General features: G+C 38.2%; 1 long non-coding RNA gene across 1 annotated transcript in view; it reads left to right on the top strand.

The window, feature by feature from the left end:
• Positions 1-10377: 10377 nt before the first annotated feature.
• LOC125613287 overlaps positions 10378-15057 on the top strand; it is a 14700-nt gene continuing 10020 nt past the window's right edge. Inside the window, exon 1 of the long non-coding RNA XR_007343790.1 lies at positions 10378-10577. This is a non-coding gene — a long non-coding RNA (uncharacterized LOC125613287). The remainder of the gene's footprint in view (positions 10578-15057) is intronic.

Here is a 15057-nt window from a genome sequence, read left to right as displayed (position 1 = left end):
GGCTTGCCAAGTCACATGCTTGCCTTTTAGTGAGCAGAGCTTGTTTGATAATCAGTAGACTCTAACCTCCAAAGATCTTAGTCTCAGCCTTCCAGTGACTAAGATTCCAAGTACTTTCCCTCTGCTGGCTTTTCCCATTTTAAATAGGAAGATATCTATAAGAATTTGCCTCAGTTATTCATGAGAATAGTAGGAATGGTAACTATGTAATTTATTCAAAAGCTATAGGTATCTTATATACATCATATACAGTCTACTTTTCAATTCCTATGTGGACAATGAGAATTACCAAATTGCAAAATTTGTCCTTTTATAGTAGGCTATGTTATTTGCTCAGGGTCTGCTTAACCTCAACAAAGCATCAGGTTCACAAGAGAAGTGTAGGGGAAGAAAAAGGCTTCTTTCTACCCTTACAGATTCTGTAGCCATGTAAGAATTAAATTGACATAAGACAAATTAACAAGTGAAAAATAATTTTAATTATGTATATACACAGGGGAGTTTCATAAAAATGTGAGATTCAAGGAGGCAGCCAGATGATTGAAATTTATTTATCATCTTAAACTACAGAGAAGGATAGGGGTTGGTGACTTCTGGGGAGCTTGAAGGGGGAGGCAGACTGTAGGGAGGGGAGAGGAGACAATGTTGGGTGAATAAAGTTGCCTTATTATGCAGGTAGGAATCTTTCAGGTGATGTAAATTGTCTGAAAGTGGCTTTCTTTCTGGTACAGGAACCTTGACTAGTGGAAATTGCCTTTATAGATGTAAATTCCCTTTACAAAAGGGGAAATTCATGTTTCATTTCCAACATGTTTCCAACATGAAATTCATGTTGAAGGGGAGGTAAAGAGTTGCCTTTAGCTTAAAATAATCACTATGTCACTCTGGACTCATCTGGATGGTTTTCCACTCCCACACCAAGTGTGCTTTAGATGACATGAAGTCTGGATTCAGATGGGCCTGTTGACCAGAGAACCTACATGTGGTCTCCCTCTGTGGCTTGAGCTTCCCACAAAATAGTAGCTCAAGTTCCAAGAGGGAGCTTCCTAAGAGTGTGTTCCAAGAGACCTGTGCAGAAACTGTGTGACCATATGACCAAGTCTCAGAAGTCACATAGCAGTGCATTTTCCATATTCTATTGCAGAAATCAGCAAACTATGGTCTAAAGACAAATCTAAACTGTCATTTATATATTTATTTTTTAAGTACTGAGGTTTGAATCCAGGGCTTTACACATGCTGTGCAAGTGCTACATTGGTAGCTTTTTTTGGTTCTATTTTGAGAGAGGGTCTCATTAAGTTACCAAGGCTGCTGCAAACCTTCTGCCTCCACCTTCAGTGTCACTGGGATTACAGGTGTGCACCCACCCTGCCAACTTGCCATGTGTTTTTGTAAGTAAAATCTTATTGAAACACCTCTATGTCCTTTTTTTTTTTTTTTTTTGGTGGCATTACTGTCTGTGGCTGCTTTAACTCTTTAATAGTAGTTACAACAGAGATCACATAGTATGCAATGCCTAAAATATTTACTATATAGTCTTTACAGAAATAGTTTGCTGAACCCAATATATTTGATAAAGCAATCAGAAGCCTGCCCAGTGCCAAGGGGAGGAAGAAAGAGACTCCTTTCTTGGTGGAAGATGTGTCAAAGAAGTTATGATCATTTTTTAAAAAAATCACCATACCCCATTTCCTCTTCATATTTTGATCTTTGATTGGTTTTAAATTTTATAAGCTACTTAAAATAGCTTTTTCAACTGTTTGAGTGTGTACTAAAGTTGCTTCTGTTAGAGAAGTTGAAAAAAGTGGAAGTTGTCCGTATCATTTTTTAAGTTATATTCCTTTGAAACTTTCCTGTGTCAGGTCTTGTGGATGCACAGTTGGGTAATAATTCTTCCAAAGAAGGTTAACCCATGTCCACAGAGTTAATACTAAGGACAAAGAAGATCTTTAGTTCCTTAAAAAAAAAAAAAAAGTAAATGCTAAACAGTGGTTGAAATAGTGGAGTTTCACTTGGTCAGCAAGTTTCAGGTTAAATAAATCATTACATATTAATGAAATTTTAACTTAAGTATGCAATATTAATCCCATTTTTAGCCAGGTTGGTGGTATTTGCTTGTAATTCCAGCTACTCAGGAGGCTGAGACAAGAGGATCAAAAGTTTGAGTGCAGGGGCTGGGGTAGTAGGTCAGTGGCAGAGCGCTTGCTTAGCATGCGTGAGGTACTGGGTTCAATTCTCAGCATCACATAAAAATAAACAAATAAAATAAAGGCATTATGTCCATCTACAACTATCAAAAATAAAATAAAATAAAAAAGATTTTGAGGCCAGCCTCAGCAACTTAATGAGTTCCTGGCTCAAAAATTAAAAAGGTCTGAGGGTGTAACTCAGTGGTAGAATGTTTGCCTAGGGTGTGTTTGCCTGGGTTCAATCTTCAGTACTGCCCCTAGGAAAGTATCATTTTTATAATCACCCAAATTCCTCATCTGTAGAATGAGGGGGATGGTCAGTGTTTCTCAACTTTGGCTGCATATTCAAATGGTGAAAAGCCTAGACCCCTTTCCCAGATAATGAAATTAAAATCTCTGAAGACAGTTTTAAAAGCCCTCAACGATTTTTAAATTTTTTGTTGTTGTTGATAGACCTTTATTTTATGCTGAGAATTGAACCCAATGCCTCACACATGCCAGGCAAGTGCACTACTGCTGAGCCCCAGCCCCCGCCCCCCCCAAACAATTTTAACTACAGCCAGGAAGATAAATATGTGATTGAGTGATTGTAAATTCCTTACAGATGGTAAAATTCTGTTTATTATGAAAATGAGAGGGATATGAAAATAGGAAGCTTTCCTGTATTTGCTGCTTATGCCACTGAGAAAATTATTTGGAATGAAAGTTTGTCTGTTTTAATGCGATAGCTAGCATGTCTTCAACATTTCATGGTTATTTGAACTAGCTAATTTAGGCGAAAGCAAAGTCAAGTGTTTTGATTTTCACATGTCTTTGACCTACTGATCATTGTGCACTGTATGTCTACTTAGAGCAGATCTTATGGAACATGCTAATGTGATACCCATTCTGTATGATATTGGCCCATGTCTCAGATATGTATTAGTGTGGTTTTTCTCAAACTTAAGTGTACACTTGGAAAATCATGTCAAAGTGCATACTCATATTCAATAAGTTTGGGGTGAGACTCTGGTCTAAGAATCTGTGTTTTGAACAAGCTCCAGAATGATGCCTCTGCTATCCATTTTTTCATCCATCATGGGCAAACTGCACTTTGAGTAGCAATGCATTAATATGCATGTAAAAAGTGATTTAACTCAGAACTGCAAGCTCAGTTTCAGTACTTACTTTTTTTTAAATTTATTTTTTAGTTGTAGTTGGACACAATACCTTTATTTTACTTATTTATTTTTATGTGAGTGCTGAGAATCGAACCCAGGGTCTTGCACGTGCAAGGTGAGTGCTCAACCGCTGAGCCACAACACCAGCTTCAGTACTTATTGAGAAAAAAAATGGAGGGGCTGGGTTGTAACTAAGTGGTAGAAGAGCACTTGCCTAGCACATGTGAGGCACTGGGTTCTATTCCCAGAACTGCATATAAATAAATAAATTAAGTAAAGGTCTCATCAACAGCTAAAAAAATTTTTTTAAAATTAAAAGAATGGAATCGCGGGAGAAAGAAAAGAGATATAGAGACATTTTAAAGTTTATTATGCTAGGCATAATAATACCTCTTTTTTGATTTTCTTAAAGAAACAATTCACTGAGGAAACTATAGACTATGAGTCTGCTTCTTCCCACAGTTGCACCCATAATTCGTTTCTCCATCTGTGTGATAGCTATCATCTTTGGACTTCGTGCAGTGACTAATCCTGAAAGTTAGCTTAGCAGCTGAGAATTCATTTCATTAGAGACATATGGTATTTAATTCATATGGTATGGTGGGAAAATATATTGGACTGGAAGGTAGAAGCCCTAGTTTCTCATCTTTATCATCTTTTGACTATGTGAACTTTAGCAAGTTACATAATTTCATTTAGTCTTATTCTTGTGTTCAGATCTAAATTAATAAGCCCTGTCTGCTGTACAGAGTATTAAGAATAGCAAATAAGATAGTTGAGAAAATACTCTATAAATTATAAAGTAGCATACATCTAAGTTATTATCATTATTATCCACAGAGTATTGACTATAGGATCACATCCAAAACTACATTGGCTTTTGATACTGTTAACCTTCAGCACTCTTTACTAGTAGAGGAGTGACAGTAAGAATTAGATGATGAATAAGTCACCTGGAGTCTCTATCTTTGAAGGTGCTGAATTCAGAGAATTAAAAATATGGAGTTTTGAGAGTCTTGAGAAAGACTGAAGAAAGAATTCTTGGGGGAAATGGTTATGTATCATACTAGATACTTGACTATCTCCTTCCCAGTTCCCAATCTGGCACAGCGGAGCATTGGTAGTTTTGATGTGAAAGCCCACCAAATGATCGTGAGTAAAAGCCAATTTTGAATTTAAAAATAGGGGGAAAAAAAGAAATTGGTTTCTCTGATCCTTTGTGGGATTCAGTTTAGAGGACCTGTTAATACCATGTCTTTCCTTTACTCTCTAGAATGCTTGCTGCAGAGTAATAATCTACTATTAGCTATACAAAACACACAAAAAGATTTGGCTTTCATTACAATAGAGGGAGAAACACATTAATTTCGAAAAAGTGATCTCAGCATGTGTGGATGAGTAAAAAGTTTATGCCATAGGATACATAGTCCATAAAGGACCTCAGGTGATCATCTGCAAAGTGGAAAATTGAGTTAACGCCATATGGTAATAGCAGTGAAACAGTCAATACCCCTGGACTTTACTTTTATGGAGTTCCTTTTCCTATCCTTCCTATAGTGCCCTGGGACAGAGATGGCTATTTGAATGAAATTGCCATCTTTCTTGAAGATGACCAGACTAATAAATGTAGGATACCATGGTTACAGTCACTGTGGAAACTCTGGGTATAGCAGGAAACATTTTTGTGAGTATACCTCTTTCATTAGTTAACCTAAAATAATTTCATGAATACATTTTAGAGTCCCCAAAGTTCTGCTCTGTGTAGGTATAGACATCTTTTCACTAACTTTCTTATAATCACTTTCCTCAATGGTAGAAACTTATTCCTGCTGTTTAGTTCACTTGATGCTTCTCTGATAGTTAATAGTCTGATTTTAAAGATTCAGACTCCCCTCCAATAACTTGCCCCTTCATTTCTGGTGTCATTTCATGAGCAGAGTAACTGGGGTTCTTTAATTTGTGGACACTCGCTATCTCTCTTGATTCTGACTTCCTCTCACTGCAGAAGAAGGCACTTTTCCTGACTATCCACATGTTGTGGATTGATGCTTCCTAAAATCCATGCCTTGACGGCTAGTGACTTTGTTCCTGCTGTGGGAAGTGTGATGGGTGCTATGTGTCTTTTGGGATAAGAATTACTTATTGACCTTACTTGTTGATTTTGAGCAAAATTCAGAGCTCCAGGTATTGATCCACTGACAAAACTGAAACCTCTCTTCCTTATTATAGCACATTAGGCATGCAAAATGGTTAGTTACCTGCCCCTTCCTAAGCAATTAATCTGGAATGTATATGTAGGCATTATCTTCCTGGTTTTAGTTTCATTAATTGGTACTTTGATCCTTTGGAAGAAACCAAGGTCTAGAAGTGTGAGAACCCAGGGGAATTTCCCATTGAATTTCTAGATCACAAGTTCCCTAGTTGTGGTGTTCTTTTTGGTTCAAATCTATCCCTGGGAACATTGTCTTAGTATTGGTGACTATTATCAAAGGAGCCCAACTTTCTAGGACAGTATAAGCCAGAATAAGGATGTTAAGGAGTCCCTTCAATATCCTTGGTCTACTCTCTAGTCCTAATCTTGGGGTATCTTGGGGAGTACTAGTCTGGACACAAGCTTTAGGGTGGCCTAACATCTCTTATACTTTGAGGGAAGACCCAGAAGGTTGGCCTTTTGGTAGAAGGTTCTCTTTGGTCTTGTGTTAGCTACAGAGGAGGATTCCAGTAAGGCAGTATAGCTCTGGATCACCTGAGCATTTATTTTTCCTTCAACAATCCCAGAGCATTCAGTTTTGCTCAGAATATTTACAGTTTGATTGATGCAAAGTAGATCTTCCCTGGGTAGCTGCAGGTTAGAATAGTTTCACTCATCTCCACCTCTGTCATTATGGAGTCTCCCAAAGCTTCTCTGGGGTTAAAATGTGGGTAACTCAAAGATCTATGTAGTTCCCAAGGATGCCAAAAGGCACAGATACTGCTACAGAAGTGCTTATCTGAGACAAAAATAGTATTTCTCTAATTTTATCTCTGTTAAAATTTACTCTATCAAAATGAAGAGAATAATAAGCATCTCAGTACCATTATTGAAACTAATATTCCTGTTGTCTAAAAAAGAAATTTCATTTTGCCTGATATGCCAATAGTAGGAATGAGATGACAAGACTCAGATGTGGTTATAGGAAACTTCAAGAAAATAAAGTGAAATAATATCCTTTACAGTTTATAAAATAAAATAAAGTTTATGAATTTTTTCTTCCCTCATATGTATTGAGCTCAGTCCCAATTTATTTTCAGAAGGCATCCCAAATATAATAGTGGGTAGCAAAGCATTCCCACTAACTAGGAATGTTAGCATAATAAACTAAGCCCTATCCCACAGATGATCCCTCACTCTTGATTGCTGCCTTTAAAATGGCGACTTGGGAGCCCTAATTGAAACTGATCTACCCACAAGTGGTAGAGTCTAAATTCAGGATAAAAGTTAAGCAAACAGCAAAAGAATAGAGTAGCCTGAAGGTTCCACTTTACATTTATATATCTTTGTAATAAAAAAATTTTGTTTTTTCTTTGAGACGGAGGTTTTTCTTTATTTCCCAGGCTGGCCTTGAACTCCAGGGCTCAAGTGATCCTCCTTGTTTTAGTCAGCTTTTTTTTTTTTTCCTGTTGCAACCAAAAGACCTGACAAGAACAATTAGAAGAGGAAAAGTTTAGGGGCTCACAGTTGGTTCCAGGTGTCTTAGTCCATAGCTGGCCAACTCCATTCCTGGAGGTTTGAAGTGAGGCAGAATATCATGGTGGAAGTGTGTGGTGGAGGAAAGCAGCTCAGGACAAGATGATCAGGAAGGAGAGAGAGAGAGAGAGAGAAAGAGAGAGAGAGAGAGAGAGAGAGAGAGAGAGAGCGCTCTGCTCAATAATAGAAACCCCAAAGGTACCCCACTCCCAAGCAGGGACCCACTTCTTCCAGCCACACCCTACCTGCCTACAGTTACCACCAAGTTAATACATTTCAGGGGATTAGGTTAAGAATCTCATAACATGATTATCTCATCTCTAAATTTTTTGCATTGTCTCACACATGAGCTTTTGGAGGACACCTCATCTAAACCATAACACTCCTACTTCAGCTTCCCTAATAGCTAGGACTACAGGTACATACCACCTGGCAAAATGTTCTTTCTTGACATAGCCCCTGTGACATTTTACCATACTCATCTTTAGGAGGAGTCCTCTCTTTTTTTCATCTTTCCTAGAATGATTTTTCTTATCAGATACTATGGACAGACACTTCACCCTGCATTCTATTGTTTTCCCAATTGGCCCTTTTTGGAGTACTGCAGGTTTTTCTAGCTGAGTCATTTATAAACCCATACAATGTTAGGAATTTTCAGAATATGAGTAACAAAAATACTTTCTGATACTAACAACAGGGAGGCACAGAACATATTGGAAGCCACTACCAATGAAACATCAAACTGGTCCCACAGTAGCTAAAATGTTAGGGATTACATTTCTCTGAATTTTGTGGTCTATTAACAGCAATGTCAATATAAGAATAAACATCTCTCTGAAATAGAAGAATAATTAGGAAATGAATAACAGCACATGCCTATAAGTAGTCTGTTCATGTAACTATGCATACAAAGTTACATGCATATGTTGAGTCAAGTATGGAAGAGAACCATCCAAATGCCTCCAAAGCTGGGCATGGTGGTCGACGCCTATAATCCCAGCAGTTTGGGAGGCTGAGGCAGGAGGATCACAAGTTCAAAGCCAGCCTCAGCAACTTAGTGAGACCCTGTCTCAAAGTAAGATATTTTAAAAAGTGTTGGGGATGTGACTCAGTATTTAAGAGCCTTAGGTTCAATCCCCGATACCCCCAAAATGCCTCCAAAGTAACAAAAACCAACGAAGATTTGTTGAAATCTTAGATTTCAGGATTTCCCTGTGCTCGGATAATTCTGAAATTTGTATTGTTAAAATTATCTTTCTTAATCTCTTTAACACTATTGTTATCTTTAAAGCAGCTTGTTTGTAAGAGCTTTGAATGGTCTGCAGAAAGTCTGAAACTTGCCAGATAGAGTGGCCCATGCTTGTAATCCCAGCAGCTTGGGAGATTGAGACAGGAGGATTGCAAGTTTGAGGCCAGTCTCAGCAATTTATTGAGACTCTGTCTTAGGAAACAACAAAAAGTTGAAATGGGTTTAGCTCACGTATTGAAGTTGTCTATAAAACTAATTGATGTATTCTAATCCCATAAACTATCTGTTATGTATGAATAACAGATAGTTTATGGGATTCAAGAAGATGGGATCTCACAAATGCTGAACTAGCTGTTCGATTTCACAGACAAGGTTAATGACAACTGGTAAATCAAATTTCAATTATAGCCAATAATTTTATTCTTCATATTTTGAAAAAGCTTCTATAAAAAGTTTGACTAATTTGAATTCTGTTAGCACCCTACTGAAGGTGCTAATGAGCACTAACATTTTTATAAGTAAGTAGAAGGCAAAGAGAAGGAAAAATAGGAAGAGCCACAGACTTGGTAGCCTGCCCTGTACAATTGGCAAAACGTTCTCTTCCAAGTCAATCCACTCTGTCCCAGAGAATAAAGGATATTAATATGTAGAGGAAAAACTTTGGTGGGAGGAACAAAACTTCTCGTGTGTATTTTTTCTTTCTTGGGTAAGGACAGAAGTCACCACAGTTGTTCTTTGTGGATTTGCCATTCTGGGCTCCACATTGGGATCATTTTCAAGACCAAGAGAACACAGTGTAGACTCCCTACTTTCCTTTTCTCATATTAAACTCTAGTAGAATTACAGACAATCTTATAAATGATATATTTAGTTTAGTGAAGACCTTGGTGGGAGGTTAATTTTTATAGAATGAAAAGCATGAATAATAAAAATTAGCAGAAACCCAGGGGAATAGAAAGAGTAATGGTATAAATTCCGTATAGGCTGGACAAGTAGATGAATATAGGGATGTAAAAGGATTTTTCTTAAGAATACAGTGTTATTCCTCATTGAAACTTTTAAAAATTGTAGGAGATTGACAATCATCAGAAGAGAAACAAGCAAGGAAGAGATGGGAGTTGGGTGTTTTGAGGTAGCACGTTGAGACAGCAGGCTTGGACTTTAGCTCTCCCAGGGTGGATTTTGGCTTAGATTTGCAAAGGCAGCATTCCAGGGATTCTTCATTTCTACTGTGTATTAATTAATCTACCACCAGGTGCCATTGTCACAGACAATGGTTAACTGGGTCAAAGACTGACATGGTTTTGGTTTTTACAAAAAAATAGCACTCTGCTCAAGGAGCTAAGCATAAATAATTCATAGAATAATCCCAAAGTGGAGAGAGTGATACACAATTGGAAGAGGTTTTGAAGGATGGACACCTAGGTATAATTCATTATATCCCATACTTTTCTGAAACATTACTGATGATCGCTTTTTCGGTTTTATCCTGCTTACTTCATTTTATCCAGACCTTAAGAGGAATGAACTTTTCAAATCCACCCAGGACTCTTCTTGTACTTGGTCACAGTTCTGGGGACTTCAGCAGTGTTGTCAAGAATCAAAACCGTATCTCTTCCACTGAGGCTTTAACAACATTAGGCTGGTATCTGCTCATCTTGAATAAGCTTTAGATGACCTTTCCCAGGGCACTTGATTGTCTCCCTAAGTCTCAGAATTGTTTTCCTTCCTCAGACAACAAAGACATACAGGAACTCTCCTTCTGTTTTTAAAAAAATTTTATTAGTTATTGATGAACCTTTATTTGTTTGTTTATATGTGGTGCTGAGAATCGAACCCAGTGCCTCACATGCTAGGCGAGCACTCTACCACTGAGCCACAACCCCAGCCTCAGGAACATTCCTTCTTGACTACCTTTATGATGGTTAATTTTTTTTATCAACTTGACTAGGTTATTGCAGTTGTTTGGTCAAACACCAGTCTAGATGTGGCTGAGGTTGTATATGTGTGTGTGTGTGTGTGTGTGTATGTATGTGTGTGTGTGTGTGTGAGATTAACATTTAAATCAATAAACTTTGAGTGGAGCTTACCCTCTACACTGTTGGTCAGCTTCATCCAATCAGTTGAAGGCCTTGAGAGCAAAGATTGAAGGTTTCCTGAAGAAGAAATTCTCTTCAAGACTGCACAACAGAAACTTGCCTGCGTTTGCAGTCTGCTGCCCGCCCTGAGGATTTTGGACTCAAGACTGCAAGGTCAGCTCTTACCTGAATTTCTAGCCTGCCAGCCTGTCCTACAGATTTTAGATTTGGCAGCCCCCAAAATTGCATGAGCCAGTTTCTTAAAGTCTCTCTGATTTGTTTCTCTGGAGAACCATGACAAATACAAACTTCCTAATAAGAAAGCTCGTCCTCCATCTTTACTTTTAGCATTTTTTTCCCTTTGAAACTAGAGTTTGAGTTTCTAATCTGCATCAAATACTTGTATTTATTTGCAACTATTTTTTCCCAGGTGCATGGGTTTCCTTAGCTCTGACAGATTTCTATTTTGTTTTTTAAAGAATTTTATCATTCATTTATTTTTTTTCCCTAGAAAAAAAATGTCAAAATTACATTTAATAGAAAGTAGTCTTAAAACATAAACACAAAGTGATTTCTTAGTACTTTGTCACTATTTTTTTCAGATGGAGCTCTTAGAAACCTTTTTAAGTCCTTGAGTCTATTAGATAATGCCCATTTCCTTCTTACAAAATATAGTTAACGATATTTGGAGGAGTGTGAATGGGGATGAAGCTGGTTATTTGAGTGAATTTAAGATATGAAAGACTGTAAGACTGATAATAAGAATGATAACAGAATTCAAATGCCAATTTGCAAAGGAGACATAGAGATGCTGATGGTTTCTCCTAGTGAGCTGGTGGCAGGTAGACAAATAATTCCCCTCGTTCCTTTCTCCTAATCTCCCTTGTTGCTTGTGGCCTCAGGGACTTCCCCAAATCTGCCATGGGTGCTTCTTGCAGGGTTGCTTGCGTATGTCTTGTGAACACCTGTGGGGCATGTGAATGCTTGTGTAGCAAGCATGTGTATCTTGGAGTGTTGGTGACAGAGACACATAGAAATATGATTTAGTCCCTCAGGAACAAAAAGAACCCACTCATTCCTAAGGGTGAGGGAAAGTTCAGAATAACCAGGAATGTGTGCGAAAGAAAATCCAATGTCCAGCTTTGTGTGTTTCCTTCCTTCTTCCTGTTGGGACCAGTATAAAGATTTATTATCCAATTAGTAAGAGAAGTTAGAGGTCTGGGTAGAAGTTTCTGTCACTCTGGTGGTTACAACTGGAAAATTGGCATTTCTAGAGAGGAAAAAGTGACAACTTTTTTTTTTTTTTTTTTGCAATTTTTAGTTAGTGAGAATTCTGGCTCTTCTTAAGCATTACATCAATCAGTCTTTGACTTTTTCTTTCAATATTTTATTCAACATTACTAATCCCCTTTCCTTCTTTAGCCCCCTGGGGAAAAATGGACTTCTATGCAGAAGCTGTGGCTTTTTCACTCACAGTTCTCATCCACCATAAGAAGGTCAAGCTTCTGAACTATAAGCCCAAGATGATATATTTTCTATGGTAACACAGATTAGGCATCCTTTGCCATCTCCTGCTTGCTCTGAGTTATGCCATTTTGATACACCCTGTGGTAATGACTCAACCTCTTGTTCCTGAAGTACCGGTCATTGAGTACCTTTTCTAACTGAAAAGTGAGCATCTGAAGATGGCCCATCTGAACAAATCTTCAAGTGAATCAAAGACCTTGGATATTATTGAAACTGGTATACTTTGGGTGGATGAGTCTGGGGAGTAGATAAAACTATGTGGAGACTAGAGGTCTTCATCAAGAGAAAAGAAATTTCATTCATCTGTAACTGAAAATGGAACTTAAAATTGTATGTATGGGCTCAGAGAGAATAACATGTACTCAGATGTAGGAGAAACTTCAGAGTCTTACTGACCTTTGGTCATGTGTACAAACAAATTTTCTGTCTTATAAGAGCCCTTTTGAAATCCTCACTCATGCAAGTGAAAACTCAAAATAAATTAGCCTCAGTCTTTTCCTGTTAGGATAGTGTTTCTAGTGGTGATAAGATGGTAGGTAAAAGTTGCGATTTTAAATACAGTACTCCCCCTTATTTTCCATTTCACTTTTGGTAGTTTCAGTCACCTGATGTCAACAGTTGTCTGCAAATATTAAATGGAAAATTCTATAAATACACAAATCATAAGTTTAAAATCTACACCATTCTGAGCAACATAATGAAATCTCATGCCATTTTTCTGCATTCTACCCGGGACATGAATCATTCCTTTGTCCAGAGTATCCATGCTGTATACACTACCTGTCTACTAGCCACTCAATAGCCATCTTAGTTATCAGATGAACTGTCATGTTATCACAGTGCTTGTATTCAAGTAATCCTATTTTACTTAAAAATGGTCCCAAAGTGCAAAAGTAATGATGTTGGTAATTTGGATATGCCAAATTACCAACATGAAGCTGTGAAGTGCTACCTTTAAGTGAAAAGGTAAAAGTTCTCCTCTTGAAAAGGAAAGAAAACAAACCTATACCGGAAGAAAACAAACCTATGCTGAGGTTGTTAAGATCAAAATAGTAATAAAACATAGTATATATAGGATTTGGTGCTATCCAACTTTTCAGGCACTTACTGGGTGTTGGAATGTTTTTCCCAAGAATAAGGGGGGACTGCTATAATATGTTTAGGGAAGGACTCACATTCAAGCAAAGAACTGAATTCAGAGAACATCCATAGGGATACTGGACAAGTCGTCCAGTATCCCTATGGGGAAAAGCAAGAACAAATGACCTATGGGAAAATGTCTGGGTTTTTTTGGGCCCAGTGAGGTGGCCAGGGTGGCTGGAGTGAAGTGAGGAAGGGAAAATGGGAGATGAGAAGCCAGTGTGGAATTGGGCCCAGTTGAGTAGGACTCCTGTAGGAACATTGACTTCCCCTGAGCAAGTTTGGAGTTAGAGGAGTGACATGACCTGACTTTTGATTTAACACGGTCATCCTAGCTACTGTGTGGAGAGTAGACTAACAGGGGACAAGGGCAGAAGCAGTGACCTAGGAAGATTTTTCAGTAACTCAGGTAAGGAATGACTATGACTCGGACCAAGTTGGTAGCGATGAAGGTTCTAAGGTTGTTAGCCTGTGCCATGGGAAGAATGGAATTACCTTAACTACACAGAGGAAGGCTCAGGGAGAGATGGGTTTTTGGGGGAAGATCAGAAGTTCACTTTGGGACATGCCTGTTAGACATCCAGTAGAGACATTGAGTAGGCAGTTGAATACATGAGTATAGACAAATCTGGACTGAAGATATAAGTTTGGGATTCACATACATGACAAAGAGAGACACAAGACCCGGTTGAGATTTCTAAGGGAGAAAATGTAGACAGAGTCTAAGAGAAAACCTGAGCCCGGGCCGGAACTCTGGAGCATTCTTGTGATTAAGCCAGAGGACTTTGCTAATGGGTCAAGTGGAAAAGAAGAAGCAGCTGTGCCTTAAATTTTGCAATGAGGAAAACTTCAGAAACCCTAACAGAGGCACTTTATGTAGAGAGGTGGGTGTGGAAGTCTGAGTGAGTGGGCTAAGGAGAGGCTGGGAGGGAGGGATTGCAGCAGGGATAGAAGGCTTTTTAAGAAGTTTTTCTGCAGAGAGAGCAGAAGTAGAGCAGTAGTTAGGGGTGCAAGAGAGCACATGTTTTCCTTATTTCTACTTTCCTTTTCCTACTTTTCTTATTTAAGTATGAGAAATAATACCATGTGATTGTCTAATAGACAATATACCAATAGGAGTGTCTCACAGAAAAAAATGCTCATGCATTAGAGAAGGGAGAATTCCTGGAGCTCTTCCTTTCATAGACTGTTTCACAGAACCGAAGACATTCTAACTTGTGCCAAATTGCTTCCCGTTAGTGCACAATGGGATTGTCAGTGATGCTGGTTATAGAAATCGTTTCTCAGGGACAGAAGTGAAGAGAATTTTTGAGATCCTTTCAAAAGCCACAATCCCTGTGTTCTGGAGCCTGAGATTGGGGTGTATGAATGACAACTTCAGTGTCTCAGTTTGACCTGAGGATATATTTTTCTGGGTATCCATACAATGCACCCCCAAAACCCTTTATATGCAATATACTATGTAATAATACCTCATTAAAACAGATTTTACCATCTGTGATTATTGGGAGAGATGAAATTAAAGTTTCCCTTCTACCTCAGAGGTAATTATTGTTGTCATAGAAAATTAAGACTGTTCACAAAATATTTTTTTTTACTTTCTTTTTTTTAAATTTTTATTGTTGGTTGTTCAAAACATTACATAGTTCTTGACATATCATATTTCACACTTTGATTCAAGTGGGTTATGAACTCCCATTTTTACCCCGTATACCGATTGCAAAATCACATCGGTTACACATCCACTGATTTACATATTGCCATACTAGTGTCTGTTGTGTTCTGCTGCCTTTCCTATCCTCTACTATTCCCCCCTCCCTTCCCTCCCCTCGCCTCTTCTCTCTCTGCCCCCTCTACTGACATTCATTTGTCCCCCTTGTATTATTTTTCCCTTTCCCCTCACTTCCTCTTGTATGTACTTTTGTATAACTCTGAGGGTCTCCTTCCATTTCCATGCAATTTCCCTTCTCTCTCCCTTTCCCTCCCA

Source organism: Marmota marmota, unplaced genomic scaffold (genome assembly GCF_001458135.2).
Source record: "Marmota marmota marmota unplaced genomic scaffold, marMar, whole genome shotgun sequence".
Lineage (NCBI taxonomy): Eukaryota > Metazoa > Chordata > Mammalia > Rodentia > Sciuridae > Marmota > Marmota marmota.
This window is presented reverse-complemented; position numbering and strand designations above follow the sequence as displayed.